General features: G+C 41.2%; 1 long non-coding RNA gene across 1 annotated transcript; it reads right to left on the reverse strand.

Annotated features, from left to right (window-relative positions):
- Positions 1-13,500: 13,500 nt before the first annotated feature.
- On the reverse strand, positions 13,501-20,603 carry LOC134293652 (uncharacterized). Its single transcript, XR_010000594.1, has 3 exons — positions 17,914-20,603; positions 15,132-15,210; positions 13,501-13,766 (listed from the first exon to the last, which is right to left on the reverse strand). It is a non-coding gene; the product is annotated as an uncharacterized LOC134293652 (long non-coding RNA).
- Positions 20,604-21,847: the final 1,244 nt, after the last annotated feature.

The following is a 21,847-nucleotide window of genomic DNA, read 5'->3' on the forward strand; positions in this document are numbered from 1 at the left end:
TATCCCTGGTTCCAGAAGGCAAAAGTGATTATAAAACCACTATACCCTAATCACGCTGCCTATGTTAGAAGGAGAAACTCTTTCCTTCCCTATCTTTACAGCAAAGATTAGTTCTAGAAGCGATGGAATAACTTTGCTCCTCTAACTAGATTTCCTATTCCAGATCAATATAATTCAATACTTATCTAATTTGGATAGGCTTAGATTGGCCTGGTTTTGAGGATGATTTGTCCCAGTTAGCCTTGCACAGCTCCAGCACGTTGGAAGACAATAGCCAGAATGAAGCTCCAAAATGGAGACTAGACCCTGGTAAAAAGGGCGGTCCTAAGATGTTGCACTCTTTGACCAATCACTGCAAAGAAAACTGCAGCCAGCTATTGCAGATTCCAAGCCACTTTTCCTAGGCTTTTGCAGCCAGAGGCTCAAACAAAATGCAAAGGAGGGAAAACAAACAAACGACCAATAGGTAAGGCAAACCATCGTCCTGGGGGACGGAACACTCCCCGCTAAATTCCCAGGATGTGGGAATTTACCAATCAAAAACATACAAACACCTTTGTATACACAACAATACAACAGTATAAAACTTTAAACATCTCCAATAAGCAACACGAGGTCACTAATTGGTCTGTCCAGGACAGACATTTTGTCCTTACTATGAGTCTTTACTTGAACTTTTCTAACCTTACCGTCAGGGCAAGGAAAGGTCTTTAGTATAATGCCCATAGGCCAGGCATAGCGGGGCAAGTCTTTGTCCTTTGGCAACACAAGGTTTCCCACCTTGGCATTGTCCTTTGGGGTTTGCCAGAGTCTTCTGGTTGGAAGCTGGCTTAAGTATTCGGCCTTCCACCTCTTCCAGAAGTGGTTGGCTAAGGTCTGCACATGCAAAATTGGTGCCACAGTCCGACCAAATTGACTTAATTGGCCCTCTGAGGGCTATGAACCTTTTCAATGCGTTTATGAATGATGAAGTGTCCATTCCCTCTGCAACCTCTATATAGACAGTTCGTTTTGACAAACAAGTAAACAAACCCGCCCATCTTTTGTTATTTACAACACCACCCCTGGTTTTCCTAGTGACAACCTCCCAAGGACCAAACACATCGATTCCCACATGGGAAAAGGGTGGGTCTGTCAAAGTCCTATCCTGAGGTAGTTCTGCCATCAACTGACTTTGACAGTTTCGTCTGAGTCGCCGACATTTGACACATTTGAAAATACAACTGTTGACCAACCTTTTGGCATTAACTACCCACAGACCTTCATTTCTAAGGGCTGCCTCAGTCAGAGTTCTACCCTGATGATGGATCCTTTCATGGTGATGCCGAACGAGCAGCAATGCAGTGTGACTATTAGGGGGTATGATGATGGGGTTTTTTATGCACGCCTTGAGTTTAGCTTTGGCTAACCTTCCTCCAACTCTCAAAATACCCTCCTTGCCTAGAAATGGGTTTAACTCATGCAAGAAACTCCGACTGGGGGTGTCAAGCCCTTGTTCTAACCTGGCTATTTCTAGACTAAACTCATGCCTCTGAACTGACCTGAATATTACTCCCTTAGCCTTCAACATGTCCTGAACTTGCAAAGGCTGACTATCTTTGCAGACTAAGCGATGTATAAGCCTAGCAACTGCTCTAAGACTGTGCCACTCCGAAAAACGTTCAAAACGGTGTGGTTCCAGGCAAGATCTTTGGCCCATCTTGATTTCTGTGGTTGATTTGCAGGCTTTCACCTCTGCACTTCGTGAGACTTGAGCATTCATAATGTCCGAAAACCTTTGCTCATCTTTCGAGAGCGCTGTGGCTTCGTCTCTCTCAGAGACTTTGAAGATGGAGGAATACTCTGGAGTTATTGCTTGGCAGTAGACCGAGATATGACTTAGGCAACTGCGCACAAGTGTAGGACGTCCACCTTTAAGCACCTGTGCTTGATTGGAGTCCAACGACGATGGTGGGTGCATCTTGTTTATGCACACTGGGCCTATGACTGTCCAGCCTAATGGCAATTGTTGTGCGATAGGTGCACCTGGAGGTCCTTTAACTTGGTCGTTCACACAGAACAAGCTCGGGCAGTCCGAGCCAAGCAAAAGGGCAATGTCCACATCTGGCCGAAAGGCTGGTATAGCATTCTTTAACCGTCGCAAATGTGGATGAGCCTCCACAACTTCTCTAGTTACAATTTGTTTTCTGTTCCGAGGGATGGAGGAACACTCAATCAGGTCTGGCAACTTGAACTGTCTCTTCTGGTCGCAAGAGGAGACAACAAAGCCAGATGCTATGCGACCCTGCAACTTCTTTTTTCCTGCACACGTAGTCATAGTGTAGTCGACCATCTTGGTTTTAAGGTCAAACATGCGGAAGAACTCTGGAGTAGCCAGGGAGGCATCGCTCTGTGAATCTAGGGCCACATAGAGTCTCTTTTTAAGCCAAGGGCTCTTGGATGGATATACATCCACTAGGCAGATAGGATGACAGACTCTGAACTGGTGCACGTTAGAGCATAGTTCAGTGCAGGCGACCGATGGAGCATCCTCCTGCATCCGTGACGCGGCCTGCATGTTGGTGGCTTCAGTAGATGACCCTTCTTTGGAAAACGTGTCCCCTTTGGCGTGGGAGACAGCGTCAGAGTTGTGCATCGCGGTGCAATGCTTAAGGCTGTTACACCTTGCGCATTTGACATCCTCTTTGCAGTTGGATGCAAAGTGAAGAGTTGCTCCACAGCACCTAAAACATATGCCCAGCTTCTGTACAATCTGTTGTCTTTCTTTATAAGGCTTCTTGCCAAATTCCCGGCAGTTGGCCAAACTGTGAGGCTTTTGGTGAATGGGGCAGAGCACCTCCTTCACCTCTGACTTGGATTCGTTGGCCCTGTGCTGAGTTTCAACAGCCCTAACACTAACCGGTCTTTTGGCCTCTCTGGATGGTTTCTTGTCCACTTCAGGTGCCTTCTCTGGCTGGGTCCCTTGGTATAAGGTGGGGAGGCCCGTCTGCGGATCATTCCTTTCTCTGGCCGCCCTGGTGATGAACTGGACCAAATGAGAAAATGGAGGGTATGCCTGGGAGTGGGCCTCCTTGTAGTTGAAGACCTCCTGTCCCCAGCGTTCTTGCAAAGTGAAGGGCAGCTTGGTCAAGATCTGCCTCTGGGACAGGTGCTGATCGAGGCACTTCAAACCGGGCAGTTCTGGATTCTCCTTGGCCGACTCTAATTCCGTAAGGAGATCGCTGAGGTCCCACAAGAGTTTGAAGTCTTTGAGTTTCAAAGCTGGGAACCTTTGGAGCTTGTCCATAAGAGATGCTTCAATCTCTGTGCTGGCCCCATACCGCTGGTCTAATCTGTCCCAGGCCTTTTCCAAGGCTTTGTTGGGATCAGCTACGTGGGCTGCGTAGATCTTCTTAACTTGTGAGGATGAGGCTGGGCCCAACCATGCAGCCAGAAGAGTCAGTTCTTCCTCAGGCAATAACTTTAAGTCTCTGATTGCTCTCTGGAAGGTGGCCTTCCAGAGAAGAAATTCCTCAGGCTTGTCCGAAAACTTTTCGACACCCTTGTCCTTAAGATCTCTTCTGGGGCTTCTGATGATGGAGACAAGCTGGGACTCTGGCGTCGAAGGGAACAATTGAGGAGTTTGCTGTTGTGGAGTGGACTCCCACCGTGTACCTTGCGTCAACCTTTGGCCTCTTGGAGGGATGACATCGACCACTGACGAATCGATGGTTCCCTGTGCAGCTGTCTGTAGGGGCCAACTAGCGCTCGGCCTTGGGGCCCTGATTGACTGACCTAGGGTTTTAGCAGGAGGCACAGGTAGCTCGAGCAAGGGTGAGCTCCCCGCTATGACGCTCTGCTCTGCAGGAAACTCAAAAGTGACTTTGGGGCCCTGCTCTGGGTAAGGAGAGAAGTCTTCCTGTTCCTCATCCGAAAACTGGCTGTTCATGCTGCCAAGGTGCGCAAACACTTTGGCAGAAGGATCCTGTATTGGTAACTGGCTTACATTTTCTTCTGTGAGTGGCTCAATTAGGGCTTTGGCCAAAGTCTCAGCCCTTACCCTTTTGGCTGCGGCATCCATCTTTATTCTAAGCATCTCTATACGAGCCTGTTCTATTTGCATTTCGCTTTGTCTATGGGCCTGTTCTATTTGCATTTCGCTTCGTCTATGGGCCTGTTCTATTTGCAGTCGTTGCTCTTCTTCTTTAAAGGGAAGGGTGAGATCAGCTGCCTTAGCATCAGCCTCCGCCCCCGCCACTTTACTCTGCAGCTCCAGACGTGCAGCCTCCTTAATGTGCAAGGCAGCTAGGGAAGAGATGGCACTCCCAGCAGCAGAAGACTTGCTAGAGTGGCTGTGTTTAGACGATGCACGCTCCCTTAGTTTAGATACCTGACTAGAGCGGTTGGACTTAAGACTAAGTGCCACAGCAGGTGATTTTAAAAGATTGGTCTCATGGCTGCATAAGGAAGCTAGGATTGCCCTCACCCTATTTTCTTTCTCATTAGTGTCAGCTAAAACACTCACTATTTCTAACTCTGAATCCTTGGCGTTAATGCGCTCGAGGACCTGGACTATCTTAGACACCAAACCCCTCCAAAGACCGAAGGTCTCTTCAAGGTCTGTCTGTAATATGGATGGCACCCTTGTAATACCCAAGCTCTCTATTCTGCCCATTAATGTTACAATGCGCTCCCATGCCGAACCTAACCTCACATGGAGGAGCTCCTTTTCATCTATTAGATGGGCTAGCATCTTGGCTGAAGGGTGCTTTATCCTTTGGGGCCTTTCATTCCTAATTTCAGCCTCAGAAGGAGATATACCATTTGTATCATCTTGAAATTGCATAGACATTATGTATTCTTAATAGCAAGTAAATTTACAACAAAGGCAAATGCAATATACCTGCAAGTAAATTTACAATAAAAGCAAATTCAATATATAATACAATTCACAGCACTTAACCATAGCAATATATATCACTAAGTAACTATACTTTACAAAGATAGTGACCTTTGGCGCCAGACTTTGGTGGGCAAGCTGCAAAATGTCAACTGACAGCAACTTGCCACTTGATACCTCCCTTGCCCGAGTGACGTAAACTGCCAAAATGGCGACTTCGCCAAATTTTCAAGCACCTCGTGCTCTGCGGCTCGAGGCCTGCCGCCGAAGGAGCACCGAGGCTGGCTTTGGAAAGGAGGAGAGAAGAGACGCCTCCTCCCCGCTGTGAAGGGAGGTCACCACCGCAGGTCGATGAAGCAGGTCACCACCGCAGGACGATGAGGCAGGTCACCACCGCAGGACGATGAGGCAGGTCACCACCGCAGGACGATGAGGCAGGTCACCGCCGCAGGTCAATGAGGCAGGTCACCACCGCAGGACGATGAGGCAGGTCACCACCGCAGGACGATGAGGCAGGTCACCACCGCAGGACGATGAGGCAGGTCACCACCGCCGGACCATGAGGCAGGTCACCACCGCAGGACGATGAGGCAGGTCACCACCGCCGGACCATGAGGCAGGTCGAAGCCGGCCGAGTGCTCCGGCCGAACTCGCAGCAGCGTTGCCAGGCCTGTCCAGGTTCTAGCCTGGTTCTGGTGGGCTTCACGCCTCAGAGCCAGCCAAAGAACTGTCGCTGGTGCTCCGCGGCTCGAGGTCTACCGCCGAGGGAGCCCTGGACGTTGCTGGGAACTGCACAGCCTGTGCAAACCCAGAAAGCCACTGGGCCACGTGCGCACACGCGAGCCAAATAGCAAGGAAATAGAGCCCCACTATTTGACTCCTTCAGGTCTGAGAGCGGGCTCCACTGCCTCAGACGCTGGTAGAGTCTTTAGGTATGCAGACTGAGCTCAGGCGGAAAAGCCGCAGCCTATACTAAAACTTCCTAAACTATAAAAAACTATAAAGCCGTGCAAGCTAGCTGAAGCGGAAAAACCGCTGATCGACCTCAAAACTGTGCCGTCCGCCGGACAATAAAAAGCTATAAAACTGAAACGTGCTGTCCTTTATCCGGGCGAACTGCAAATCCCTATAAGCTGTCCTATAGATATTGAACGACTGAGTCTGGATAACTTCAAAAAAGGATGTTTATTCATACAAGGTTGTAAACCTGGCACAGATCTTAAAGTTGCAGAAAATGAAACAAATTTCCATAGGTTTTAGTTGCAGAATTATCCCTGGTTCCAGAAGGCAAAAGTGATTATAAAACCACTATACCCTAATCACGCTGCCTATGTTAGAAGGAGAAACTCTTTCCTTCCCTATCTTTACAGCAAAGATTAGTTCTAGAAGCGATGGAATAACTTTGCTCCTCTAACTAGATTTCCTATTCCAGATCAATATAATTCAATACTTATCTAATTTGGATAGGCTTAGATTGGCCTGGTTTTGAGGATGATTTGTCCCAGTTAGCCTTGCACAGCTCCAGCACGTTGGAAGACAATAGCCAGAATGAAGCTCCAAAATGGAGACTAGACCCTGGTAAAAAGGGCGGTCCTAAGATGTTGCACTCTTTGACCAATCACTGCAAAGAAAACTGCAGCCAGCTATTGCAGATTCCAAGCCACTTTTCCTAGGCTTTTGCAGCCAGAGGCTCAAACAAAATGCAAAGGAGGGAAAACAAACAAACGACCAATAGGTAAGGCAAACCATCGTCCTGGGGGACGGAACAGTCATATTTTCAGATTCTTAAACAAATTTAAATGGGCATAAATTTTGCAACAGATTTTTGTTGTCATTGCAATCGCTTTAGCTTTCCAGACATGAAATATGCTATTATCAACATTTTTCAGTTGACATGAAAATTTACTGAAATACATGAAAGCAAAATGATTTTACCTATTCAACCTGTTTTTTAAATTTACTTTTCCATTTTAAATCCCCTCCTCCTGATTCCAGCAGATACAGGAATATATTACAGTGATAAAATTTGATAGAACAAAATTAATTCAGAATTGCTTCCATGCAAAACAACTTCAGAAGGAATTTGTACTCATGTTTTGTTCGGTATACTGGGAGACAAGGCTCTTAGGAACATCTTAGAACTTGCATTAATTTTAGTTCTTTCATCTTTTAAAACTTGAATAATACAATTTTTGTTATTTTGAATAATAACAAGAGGATGACACATAAAGTGAGTTTTGTTTTCATGCACTAACTTACTGAAAACATTCTGTGAACACACAGAATATTATATTGAATTAGAAAAACCTAGCTTTCCACCTTAGCTTTTCTCTTCGCATTCCTCCATGCATATAGTATGATGACTTTTTGGAATTACCTTGGAATCATCTCTTCAAGACTGATAAATCGTTTTACATATAGTAGTAAATTTACATCTACATCTCTACTGTGAAAAGTCATTTTATATGCATCCTGCCTGCCAAGGTCTGAATTCTGGATTACTCTAAATACACAAAATTTCAAATGAACTTTAAATTGCACCCATTTTTTTGGTGTGCCATGTAGAAAACTATCCATTTTTGTTAAATACAATACAGTCGATCATCCATATCCACCTATTCAGAATCCAGGGATTCAATCAATCATGGATTTGAAATATTTTGGGCAGGGGGGATTTAAAAACAAATCTTGATTTTGCCATTTTACATAAAGGATTCAATGTTTACTACACAATAGTATGAAATGGGACATGGATACCTATCCTTCGGGGTCCTAGATCCAAAGCCCAGCGGATACCAAAAAACAATATATTTTTTTCTTATAAAGTGGCGGACCTACTCTGAACAAATCTTGCCATGAAAGCACTATGACAGTGCTGTCATCAGAGAAAGACAAATTGAAGTTAATAATAGCAACAGCAAAATGGATGGCCAGGATTAGTCTGGGACAAAACAAGAACCATACTGTAAACATGGTGCTGCTGTATAACCACAAAACAACCAACCAGAGGTCAAGGCTTGATGAAATCTTGGAAATGCCATGAGATTTTCACTAAAAATCTGTAATGACTAGAATTTCCAACCTCTGAACAAATTCTTACCCACCATCCGGCCTAGCCAGTTTGAGAAAGGACTGGGTACAATTATGCTGGCATTCCTGTGGTACCGACATCCAACTCTACATTTTACAATTGAGAATGTGATGTAGCAATGTTCACATTGGATTGCTGTATTGAAAATAAAATGTTAGCCAATACAGAATGAAGCTGTTAGATCATCAAGAGATGAAGCACAATGGACTATAACATTCATGATAATGGGGCTGTACTATTTGCTTCCAAGCCCAGTTTAAGGTGTTGAACCCAAGAAACAGTTTGAGGAACAGTTGACCTTCCATTAGAATCCATCTACACAGACCATATAATGTAGTTTGAAGCTGGTTCAAGGTTAGGGTGTCCACAAAATACCCCCTAATGTGCTCTGTAGTACATTAAGACCACAGCACATTAGAAAAACTTATCAGAAAGTGCAGAATAAGTTGATAATATGCTACAGCAAAACCAGAGTAAATTCTGAACATGGCTTGAAATTGGAATGGAAAATTTGTAGACCACTTTTCAGGGCTCTGCTAGCATTGGCTCACTTTTTAAAAGCCAAAATACAGTTGGCTGGAAGGTAAATAATTACTCCCTTGGGAGGGAAATAAAATAATTCCCATGAGGACTCTCACTTTCTGTCCTTTCATTCTCATTTTCTGTGTCCTACCACTGATCCCGAAAGGATATGGTGATGCACATCAACACAGCTCAACATAGTGGTAAAGAAAGAAAAGAAACATTATTGGTTTAGATTCCTATCCAAAATCAGTGGATACCTGTGGCCACCATCCCAGCTTTGGTTCAGTTCCTGGGGTGTTTGTGTAGGCTCCACACAGCAAAATGGGCCCATCCACCCGAAACCTTCCTGTCCCCAGAAGTAATGGGTAAAATGGAAAGGGCTACTAGAAGCTTCAGTCTCCATTGTTGGATCCTAAATCTCAATGGAGTTTGGGATTAGTCAACTCCCAACTCTCTAGGAAACCTTTCTAGTTAATGGTGTCATGTGATATCCATCATCTGACCTGGAAGACTGCCTTCCTGGTGGCTATTGTATCAGCCAGAAGAGCAGGAGAACTATGTGTTCTTAGGGTGGATCAATCCTACCTGAGATTTCCCAAAGACACGGTAGTTCTTAAACCAGTCACCACTTCTGCCAAAAGTAGTGTCAACCTTTGCTTTGAATCAGGACATTGTTTTGCCCACAGTAATGCAGATCACCACTTTGGACAGTGAACTCACCTACCATTGCCCCTTCCCTCCCCCCACATTTCCTCCCACCTCTTCCCTCTTCTTTCCTCCAGCTTGTCCTTACCTTTGTGGCCCCTGAAGGCCCCATACCAGGAGAGCAAGAAGAGGGCGCAGAGGCAGCCCAGCAGCAGTGTAAGGAAGGTGCCATTGTGGAGCCTCATGTCCCCCCTCTCCTCCTCTTCCTCTTCCTCTTAGGCGAAGCCGCATGTCGTGGGAGCCCAGTGCCGGCTTCAGCCTTCAGGACCCCAAAACCCGGTGGAGGAGGTGGCAGGGACTGCCAGGGCCCAGGTGGAAGGGAGCAGCTCCTCCTCGCCTCCTCCTCTTCCTCCTGAGCAGCCTCCTCCTCCTCCCCGGCTTGGAGGTGGGCTAATCGCTCTCTCTCTCTCTCTCTCTCTCTCTCTCTCTCTCTCTCTCTCTGCTGAAGTGGAGGTGCCTCAACTGTGCCTCAATTTCACTCACTATGCAATTGCGCCTTCCGCAATTGCGTAGTTTGCATATAGCTTGAACCGCCCCTGGCTGTAGGTAGAAAATGGTGGAACTGAACAACACAAAATCATACCATTTGATATCTTGTAAGACTGCTCTTGAGAAAGGTATTTGTTTATCTCTCATAGATGGCTGCCCTTGAATATCAGACACCATTCAGAAATACTTCAAGCTTAATAAAGAATACTACTATTCTTTACTAGGAAGGCCTTACAAGATGAGATCTGATCAAATGGGGATCTGGCTCGTGATAAGGTAATTTCCAGTGGGATTTATTTTATTAAACTGATGAATGAGCCTTATGTTCCAACCTGAAAATGGAAGAATCATAGCATACTTGTTCAGAACTTTACTCTTTTGGGGGAATGGGGTAGGGAGAAGATTCTTGGAGATGATGGCTTGTCTCCACCCCATGTCAACCATATATATCCTACTTTCCATCATTCCCATCAACAAAAACGAGTAGAAGAATAAACAGGGAGACATGGATCTTGTTCCTTCCTTTGCTTCTTTTCATTTATTCACATTTTTATATTTATGCTAGACTAAACAAAAATCTTTATCTATTTGATCCCATTCACACTAAACATTTATAGCATTATATTCCACTTTGACTGCGATGATGACAACCCATGGAATGCTGGGGTTCATAATTTGGTGATTCACTAGAGTGCTCTGGTAAAGAATTCTGAATGTCTCTATTTAAACACTATACCTCAAATTCCAATGGGATGTTGCTATTAAAGTTTTAATGGAATATAGTATTGCAACTGTATGGTGTGAATGAGCTCCAGGTCGAACTAAGTTCACTCTATCATTTTACAATGTCTGGTTTCATTTACTGATCACTGGTGAACCTCACTCCTCCCATCGAAATGTTCTTAATGTCATCTCTCTCTCTCTTAGTCTTCTGTCCTGGGATTCCAAATGCCTTAGAGGAGATTTATCAATATCTCTTCCATCCCCATCCTGTTTAAGCCATCCAGGAAAAAGAAATCCATTAAAGACTATGAATATGACATGGTATTTTGAGGAAGTAGGGAGTAATATAAGGATGTTATTATTTATTTAAGGAAAGTATTGATTATGAGAATGTGAAAGCTTCTTCTGTGTTTTTTTTTAAACCAACATCTTATCAGAGATTTTAGCAGTGATGGGTAAACTATTCCAGGCTCACCTTGAAATACTGGGAAATGATAAATTTTTAAAGTGGAGAATGAGAATATTAACTTCCTAAGGGTACTCCATTCAAAATGTTGGGATCATAACATCTTTTAACAATTAGTTTGGGTGCAAATGTGAGAGGAATAAAGAAAAATAACTTTATACATACGCAATTAAAGTTAAAGGTTTCCCCTGACGTTAAGTCCAGTCATGACCAACTCTGGGGGTTGGTGCTCATCTCAATTTCTAAGCTGAAGAGCCGGCGTTGTTCGTAGACACCTCCAAGGTGATGTGACCAGCATGACTGCATGGAGCGCCGTTACCTTCCCACCGGAGCGGTACCTATTGATCTACTCACATTTGCATGTTTTCGAACTGCTAGGTTGGCAGGAGCTGGAGCTAACAGCGGGCGCTCACTCCGCTCCCGGGGTTTGAACCTGGGACCTTTCGGTCGGCAAATTCAGCTGCTCAGTGCTTTAACGCACTTCGCCACCGAATTACTACATACCAAATTGGTTCTCTCTATGCTGGTTTAACACATGAAATCAATTGTTGAATAGTGATCAACATTTTGGAAATCCCTATTACTGTATATGCATGTATGTGACTAAGTTTCTGTGGGATCACTACTTGTGTATGTGTGTGTTAAGAGAAAAACACCTGGTCAATTACAACTCATGGTTGAGTAATTGGAACAATCAGGGCTAACAGGCTTGAACCACTTCCTGAATGGGGTATATCTGGGAAATGTTTGTAATGTCTTTTGGAGACTTACTGAATACTTGCTGAGAGCCTACTATGAAGATGCATGAGTTTAATGCAAGGAACGTTATGTGAGTTTTGTTGTTGGAAGTTTTATTGTGATTTTTTGACTCTGCTACTTAAGAGTAAATTTTGATTTTCTTCCATTTTCCTGGCTTGTTTTCTTTTGCTCATTGTGGATACAACAAAGGACTGGATAAGTCTGGACAGGACTGCACGCAGTTTGTTTTTCAACAAACCCGTAACAATCCCACTGTTTCAATGGCTCTACTCAACTTGGAGCAAGCATGCCAAGTAAGGAGAGTGAAAGAGGTTGCATCTACACTGTAAAATTAATGCAGTTTGATAGCACTTTAACTGCCATTGCTCAATGCTAGAGAATCCTGGGAGTTGTCATTTTACATGGTTTTTAGCCTTCCCTACCAAAGAGTGCTGGGCCTCACCAAACTACAAATCCCAAGATTTCATAGCATTGAGCAGTTGCAGTTAAAATGGTGCCAAACTTTATTAATTCTGTGGTGTAGATGTACCCTGATATTCTGTTATGGGAAAGAGAGAGACTAAAGTAAAATAACAAAAGCAGGAAACAGTGGCCAGTTCCACACAGGGGATAGGTCCGGTCCAAGCCAGGTTTAAAAAACCTGGGTCAGGCCGGACTTCTGTCCCCACACCGGCAAAATGCCCTATGCTTTCCTGGTGGGTGGTGATGGTGGTCCAGATGGGGTGTCCATCCAAAAACCAACAACCCCCCCCCCCCCCAGAAAATCCTTAAAAACTAAAAATTATTTACCCGGCTGCCATTACCCTACTTCCAGCCTTCTTCTGGCATGTAGAAATGATGTATCAGGAGAAGGGAACAGAAGGAAAATCACTCCTGGCCCCCCTTCTCCTGGCGTGTGATCTCTATGTATCTTTAGAGGGCCAGCAGCAGGGTAATAATAATAATAATAATAATAATAATAATAATAATAATAATAAAACTTTATTTATACCCCGCCACCATCTCCACACGGGGACTAGGGGCGGCTCACCCGGGGCAAGGCCCAACTAGCACAATTAACAGAAACACCAGCATAAATACATTGAACAATATACAAAAAATAATAAAACTCAGTAAGACAATAAAACAAGAGTAATGGCATCTGGGTAAATAATGTTTAGTTTTAAAGAGTTTTTTGGGGGGTTTGGGGTTTGAACCATCTGCGTTTTCCAGACAGGCCCAGGACAACGCAAGTAAAAGCACGGGAACTTGCACTTTTTGCGAGCTGTCTGGATGTGCCCAGTGTTGAAGTAAATGAGAATGAGGCAGATAAAGAAGGAGTGACTAATAAACTAGGAAACTGAAAGAGCTCTGTAGGTAGGGAGGACACTGCGTATTACATCTGCATTGAAAGATATCAGTTAAAATTGTGTTTGCTGAGCTACTAGTATACTGTGTTAAAAAGAAATTTCTAGAGCTGTAACCGAGTTCAACTTCTCTACATCAAACCTGAGGATTATAGATATTAGACTTCCCTTGTGACTGGAATCTAGCTGACTTTCATAGTAAATGCTAGCAAAGAAAAATACCTATCCATTCCATTTAACATAAAATTGTCTGAGCTATTTCCTCCCCTATATGGAGGAAAATCTCAACATTTCAACACCTATTGTATGAAAATAAATAGAAGCCTTCTAGTTATTGCTGACATCTTTGGCAAATGTGTATACAAAGTGAAAAGTTAAATAGGAAGAAAAGCTGGGTGCCTAAGTCACAGAGCCTCGATTCTCATGAATGATTCATGCTACTACTTGACACATTGAGCGTTGAACTTGATTTTTTTATATAAGCCAAACAATAAAATAAAACAAGCTAAAACACCAATAATTGTAGAGTTATTTATTTCTCAATACCAAAGGTTGGTGCATCCAAATATAATTGAAGAAGCATATGGGTTATGCTCAGAAAACGCCATCCTTGTATTCAGACAAACAACATTTAAGCTAGTAAATATAATCAAATGCCATTTGAATAGATTAGGGTGCAGGAATAAGAAAATGACATACTGCCTCTTCTATGTAGAGTTCAGTCCTTTCATCTGGATGTATGTTCAGTTCTTTCATCTACAATAACTTGGAATCCATAAGTCTCTGTAGAGAAAGAATTGTTTATTTTTCAAACTGTAGCTTCAGATTCTGACTACACGTTTCTTGAAGGCTGGTATGAGCAACAAAGGTTGCATATAGACACTGAAAAATTTCCTCTCAGTTCGTTTGTCATTTTGTAATTTGTCACAAAAGTTTGTATTATGAATTTAATCTATGTGAAAAGAATATATGCTATTTCATATTGGTTCAAAGATTTGGAAAGCCAAAGGCATAACACCCTAAGTGTCCACACCATCTAAAAGAGGTAACATATTAAAAAATAGCAGAGTTGGATAATGGCTACGTGGTTACATCACTTTAACTGTCAAATTGTTTCATCCTATGGAATCTGGAGATTTGTACTTTGGAGAGATACTTAGCATGCATTGGTCCCAAACTTGATGACCAGTGCATTGTATTTTAATTGATCCTTTGTCTCAAGGATTTTCCTCCTACAAAACAATCCGATGCAGCTGATAGCAAGGAACAAAAGTTAAGTTCTTTACATGAAAGACTTTGCTAGAAGGCCTGAATACTAGATGCATAGCTAGAACCTCAGTCTAAATATTTGCAGGCGATGTTGGTTGTATAGAAAGTTACCCTGACAACTTCTAGAGTATTAGAATTAGAAATGCTAAGTAGAGCTGTTCCTACTTATCTTCCAAAATCAGATGAGATATGGCACCTTTAGAGTATTACAGTCCATCTTCCTTCAGGAGTACACAATGTGAATTGACCAAATAAAAAGCCTAAAGAAAAGTATTATTTTTAAATTTTCTCATAACTAAATATACTGGTTTGTTGTCTTTTTCTTCCTCTTCCTCACCTTCTTGTTTATCTTGCACTAAAAATCGATTACATTAATTATAATTATTATTAGTTTATTATTAGGATTATCATATTGTATATGAATAGTAGGTGTTATTGCTCTTTTACAAGAAATCAATTGATAGGGGTATTTTAAGTATGCTTATTTATTTATTTTTCTGCTTTTTCTTTAATTGTATGTAAACTATAACTTTAATCACTTCTTTGATACTGACTACAATAGTTAATAATAGTTGATAAGGTTATGGAAATGTGGACATTTCTCCCACTTCCAGAAAACAACAACAACAACATATTTGATTGGGGTAAATTGTAGGGGTGATGCAGATATTTGATCTGGATCAGGATCTTGATCTTGTTAACAACTTGCTTATTTTAACTTTGTAATGTGGATTGTATGCTATACAATGTCCCCTCACTTTTCACAGGGGTTAGGTTCCAGGCCTGCCAGCGAAAAGTGGGAAACTGCGATATAGCGGCACTATATTTATTTCAATAAATATAGCCTCCCTCCCTCCCTCTTTTCCTCTTTAAACTTACTGTTCTGTCTTCCTTGTTGTTCCTGAGGTGATGAGGTGCAGGCAGGGCCTCACGTGACTCAAACTGGGCCCTTTTGTGCCTGCAAAGAGAGGGTGGACCGGATGGAAAAATCCGCAATACAGCAAATCCGCAGAATCCAAACCGCGGATTAGCAAGGGAACACTGTATGTGTGTGTGTGTAAAATGTGTTTGTTAAATGTTTTGATATGACTGATGGGTTAATCAATAAAATGTATACACTAGACATGTCCGAAAAATCATTTTGAATCGTATATCGGATTTATTTTGGATTGTTCTTGCTTTTTGATACACATTCCGAGACATCCTCTCACAGCGCAACCAGCAATGTAATTCGAACCATTGTTGGCCCATTCTCTAATTGTCTCTTAATGTTTTGTTAATTCCCCCCCCCCCCAAATTTTTTAAAATATATTTTAAATATATTTTTCAAAGTATCTTTGAAACTTGCAAGGGCATTGCAAATTTGATGAGGATAGCTCAAGAAATGAGGGCGGGAGAGCCCTGTAAAAGTCCCCCCACCCCCCGGTTCCTTTTTTTGGTGATTGTGCATGCGCATCCGCCATTTTAGAAACATTTAGAATCATTACGAATTTTCAGAAATATCCAAAATTTTTGGGTGAAAAAATCAGAAATACTTTCTATATTGAAGCGCCAGCGCCCCCTACTTTAGAAACGAGAATTGAAACACTTTTTTCATCCATCGGACATGCCTAGTATACACCATATTAGTAGGATCAATGCTATCAATTTGTCATTTCCCTGTTGTAAAAACTCACCAATGCTTCTGGAACATCCTATTCATTCTTGCCTTCATCCCACAAAAATCTGTTTTCATATGACAGTCAAATTCACACACCAGGACACGAGCTCAATCTGGATTAATTGCTGAATAATAAGTTGTGCCAAACTGGTAATACGTATACATACATATTTTATAATATGCTCTTGTTTTGTTTTTGCAATTTGAAATGATACTGATAGAAAGGATGCCTCCCACCCCCTGTACAGTTGCTAACCCTTCAACCATTTTTGCTGTCCTGTCAGCAGAGCTTAGCTGAAAGTAATTTCTCTCACTGTGTCAATAAATATGCCATGGTGTGTTGCTGTTAATGGATGTGGCAAGAAAGGCAGTTAATTAGGTGGCTCCCAAAATAAACACTGTCAGCTCTCATCTCCCTGCTAATAAGATTGGTAAGTCCAACATGGTGAGCTACTAAACAAACAATGTAATACAGTTGAAAAGTGCAGGCTTCTTAGGCTAAAGGTCCCAGGTTTAATGGTATTTAAGCCTGTAGCACTGCTGCCAATCAGTGTCAGCAATACTCAGCTAAATGGGCCAATAATATGGATCAGTATAAAGGAGCTTTTTATATAACCATTAGATGCAAGAAGCAGGAATAGTGGGGAAGCAGTATGGCAGATTGACTTCATATCACTCTCATTAGTCTGGATAACTCTGGAAATATCCTGTGAATGTTGTCAGTTTCATTTCCACTTTCTTCTGTAATCCAGTTTTTTTTTACCCTAAAGCTCCATTAGTTTCAAATGTGAAAAAATTAGGGTTGTTGTTCTTTTGGTTTTTTTTAAAGTCATCAATGTTCATCAGTCAAGTTCAGTAGGCACAACTAGCTACCTAGAGTTCTGGTTCATTTGTTTGTTTGGGATCTAAAACTGATGTAAAAATATGCAATATTCCCAACATCAAGTGAACTGTCTTGCAATGCTTACCCAATGAGAACAACTAAAAAAAATCCTGAGGAAAAAATTGCTGGCAGTTACAATTTAGCCCCACAAAAGAGCTATATGGCTGGAAACTCAAATTTTTGAGAATTAAACACTCAAACATCTACATTTGCATCTTTTGATATTTTTTTCTTGCTACTCTGATGTTTGTGAATGTGAATAATTTTTTTTATTAAAAAAACAAATACAAATTGAATGAAATTTTCACTGAGTCAATTTTGGAAGCTTCAGTGGAGAATAAAAATCCCACTTAATTGTGAAATTTGGGTGGGATTCAGTCATATTTTTTTTTTTTTAAAAAAAGTGTTCTTATTCAATCTGCTTGTCTCAGCATATCTTGAGTTTTCATCCAAACAGTTACACAAAGCAATCTTTCATGTATCACAAATTATATACATGATGATCCTGTTAGTTGGTGTTTCTATAAGGGTTAAAGACTTACACTCAATATCCTAAATGAGGATCTTGTCACTCCACCCACCTGCTCACAACAGAATATTTTGTCTCAACACAAATGTGAAAAATAAGATGTCTCATTTATAATAGCTTTTCTTCATTTCCTTGATTTTTATTGCTTGCCAAAACCATTGCTGCTATAGTACAGTACCAGTTCACCTATTCCATATATGTGGTTCTCTGGATTCAACATCAGGAAAATCTCATTTGTGTGCAACAACTTCACTTACTAGAAACTTATAGCTTATGAACTGAACTCCTGATACATAATTGGTCAATATTGTATTTATGCTGCCATCATAGGTATAAAGGATCTGAAAACCATGTTCTCACTAGCATAGCCCATAGATAGGCTTGGGCAGAGAACCATAACTTTTTTGTAAACAGAAGTAAATAACTGTCATAAGACTGTTCAATGCACAGAAGCTCTTTATTATCTCTGTTTCTCATATAATATTCCTCATGCACTTCAGCGAACACAATAAACTCGTGAAAATGGCAATGCTGCTATTATTCAACATCCCTCTCTATCCTTGTTGTTACCTGCTGTAGTGAACCTTACCTATTAGGCCGGGAATGAAGCCTGGGTAACAGGCAGGCCTCCATTTTGTAGAGGAATGCCAGGCATCCATCTTGAGTGTGGTTAAAAAGAGGGAGAAGCTTAGAGAGAGAATCCTAAGATTGGCCAGAGCAGATGGGAGGAACCAAGTCTTAGAGTGCAGAGAAAAAAAGAGCTCCAAGGCAGTTCGGTTTTGGGTTTTGGAGAGGAAAGAACAGTTTGGAGTTTTGGTTGTGTGTGAGAGAACTGAGAGCTGTGAAACTGACAGGATAGGTCAGGCAGTTTGGACCTCTTGGGGGAAGATAATTCAAGAGATTGACTCTCACTACTGGGCTGGTTAATAGAAGGACTCTAGGTTAGAGTTAGTTAACAACCCAGTGGGCTATCTAGATTAGGTTAGTTGAACTCATGACTATTCTCAGCAAATAGAGTGAGGGTTTCTGTGACCAATAGATAGTTTGGTTTGATTGGAACTGTTTGAAACTAAGTGAAGTAATCTGAAACATACAACTAAGTTTAGCTGAAGAACTTCTGTAACCATTTACGCTTATGTATCTCTCTGAAGTAATTATTTGCCTGTTTTAAGAAAATAATTTTTTATTTTATTTTCAACTTTCAAAAGCCTCCACAGTATATCTTTCTTTTAAGAAGCCTTTATAATTGTTCTAGCAATACAACAATTAAATACCACAGAAAAGTCTCATAATAAACATCAGTTTGGGAACAAGGGGGTTGAAACAGTGTGGGCAGGGAATGGGATAAACTTATCTCAAGTACATTTAACAACAAAAAACTAAAAACATTTTAGGTTGGTGGCAGCTACCATTTTAAAAGAAAATCTAAAATCAAACTGACATCCCTCGCCTCTCACATAAGGGTGCTTGCATATGTGAAGAGTGTAGAATGAGGGGTGTCTGTTATACCTGCCATCAGGCTAACTTTAGTTTTTGGTTAACCTATGGATGGGAGACCTCCAGGTTATCCTGACATAAATAGCCCAATTCAGATACCATAAAATCAGGACCATGGCCTCCTTGTTGATTGAGTTTATCTGCCTATGTCTTTTTCTGTCTCAACTTTTTTGCATCTTGCCAAGAATTATTGCCTTTTTTATGTTCTCATGATGTGTCCAAAGTACAACACTATCAGTTATTTTGCTTTTAGGGAGTATTCAGACTTGATTTGCTCTTGGATCCGTTTTGGCTTTTTGACAGTCCAGGGTATCCACACATTCTCCTCCAGCACTACAGTTCAAATGAATTAAACAGTTCATTGTCCAGCTTTCACAACCATACATGGAAATAGGACATATTTGATACTATCCAATTAAATATCTCCAGTTTCTCTTTCAAACTTTCAACCAGTTACCTCCAACATTCTAAATACATTCTCTCATAACAGAAGTTGTACTATAAATAAATATATTCACATTCATATATAGATCATAACTCATCATAATTCACATATGCAGTAACATTTATACAGAATGCAGAACATCACACATGCCTATCTGAGTCAGACACATTTAGTTTTTAAAATAGTTTGAGTTTTGATCCTTAGTAGCATCTTTGTTTGTTAATAAGGATTTGAGAATGCAGGGGATCAATATCCATAGAAGGTCAGGGAAATGGCACAGCAAAGCTATTTCTCTTATGTCATACCCAGCTTCTTTTTCAACATTCATGCACTAGATAAGGGTGATGATAAGCAGTGAGCACCCTCAGCTCTATTCTCTCCATACATGCCCAACAGATAACAAATACCTAATATCGTAAGAATATTAAAAGTGTAGTGGAAGCATACCCCAAATCAATCAGCATCAACACAATTTTTCACTCTGCTCACTGTTCCAGCATCTTTTGTCAGACAAGAAGTGTATGGTGCACTTTTTGAACATATTTATCTCTGAAACATATGGCTAAGATATGAGTTAGATGATTTGATCTTTTTAAAAATCCTGCAATGATGAATAAATGTTTTTAACTGAACATTAAACTCTTGAGTTTTGCCATTGAGGTAAGCCACCTTACACTTGGCAAATGAAATGAGCATTCTTGTGAATCCTGTATCAAATAATTTCTCAACAACACTTCCCAGAAGATGATTTTCTGGCATGAATTTCATTTCCATGGAGGAAATTGCACATTTTTCATGCATAATATTCATGCAGAGTTTTTTAAATCATGTCAGAAGCGACTAGAGAACATACTGCAAGTCACTCCTGGTGTGAAAGAATTGGCCATCTACAGAGACGTTGCCCAGGGGATGCCCAGATATGTTACCATCCTGCTGGGAGGCCTTTCTCATGTCCCAGCAAGCTAGGGCTGACAGACAGGAGCTCATCCCATCTCATGGATTCGAACTACCAACCTTCAGGTCAGCAACCCAACCTTCAGGTCAGCAATTCTGCCTTCTGTCCTCCCTACAGAACCTAGCTAGCAACTCAGACCACTCAAAAAGCTCACTTCGGATTTAGCTTTATTGCCCAGGTTTCCAAAGTCAAAAAAAAAGAGTTGCTAATGGAGTTCCCAATCAAAACCCTGTTCTTTTCCTACGATTCTTACCTTCAGTGCTTCTCAAAATGGGTTTTTCTACCCACATAAAACTAATGCTATAAGTAGAAAGTGGTGGAACTGAACAACACAAAATCATGCCATTTGACATCTTGTAAGACTACTCTTGATAAAGGTATTTATTTATTTATTTATTTCCAATATTTCTATCCCGCCCTTCTCACCCGAAGGGACTCAGGGCGGCGTACAATTGGCAACAATTCGATGCCGACACATCATTAAAACAACAACATATAAAATGTATTACAACCAGTTAAATACTGTATAAAATATAAAACATAAAACATATGCTTAAAATCCGTTCGTCCCATATTCTCCTACTTTATCCATATAACAGTCTGGGTCGTCTTTATCATTTATTCGTTAAAAGCCTGGGCTTTTAATGTTTATCTTTCATAGATGGCTGTCCTTGAACACTATTCGGAAATACTTCAAGCTTAATAAAGAATTCTTCTATTCTTTATTAGGGAGGTCTTACAAGATGAGATCTGATCAAATGGGGATCTGGTTCATTATAAGGTAATTTCTAATGGGCTTTATTTTATTAAACTTATGAATGAGCCTTATGTTCCAACCTGAAAATGGAAGAATTAAAGGGTATTTGGTCAGAACTTTACTCTTTGCTCTATCCATTTTGGGGGCAAGGGATAGGGAGAAGATTCTTGGAGATCTGCTGTTCTGAGATTCCAAATGCCTTAGAGGAGATTTATCAGTATTTTTTCCATCCCCATCCTTTCATGCAGAGTGCATTAACTATATGTGCCCCTTAAATATATTCCATTGTCACCCTCCTTGAATAAGCAAAAATAGCATAAACTTTTTCAACAGCATTTTCTGAGCAGAATTTTACCATTTGATTCAAAATTTCAGTTTGAGTATGCTAATTTAAACTTCTTTGGCTTCCCTTCAAATTTATGTTGTGAAATAGACACACTTTATTAAGATAATGTATATCTTCCCTTCCTGACTTGAAGCAAGGCAATTTGCAGCACAGTGGAGAAACAAAAACAATATCTCCCATACACTCTATCTTCACATAAATAACAGGAAAATGAGAGAGGAAGGAAGTGGGAGAGAGAGAAAGAGAGAGCACATGCTTTCATCATCATCATCATCATCATCATCATCATCTCTAGGAGGCATAGAGGCTAGAGATAGATGTTCAGGTCAGCCACAAAGAAGCCAGAACACATCTAGATCACAGAGTTAGGGCTTAGAAATGGTCCAGGAGCCACTACACTAAAAAGGAAAGGAAAATGTAACTTTCTGCGAACCAGCAGTGCTCAAAATTTTAGCCCCTCAATTCTAGATGAGGTACTAGTTCTGAGGCATCCTCACATAGTTACTGCAGTAGTCCAATCACA

This window comes from Anolis carolinensis, unplaced genomic scaffold (genome assembly GCF_035594765.1).
Source record: "Anolis carolinensis isolate JA03-04 unplaced genomic scaffold, rAnoCar3.1.pri scaffold_9, whole genome shotgun sequence".
Taxonomy (NCBI): Eukaryota; Metazoa; Chordata; class Lepidosauria; order Squamata; family Dactyloidae; genus Anolis; species Anolis carolinensis.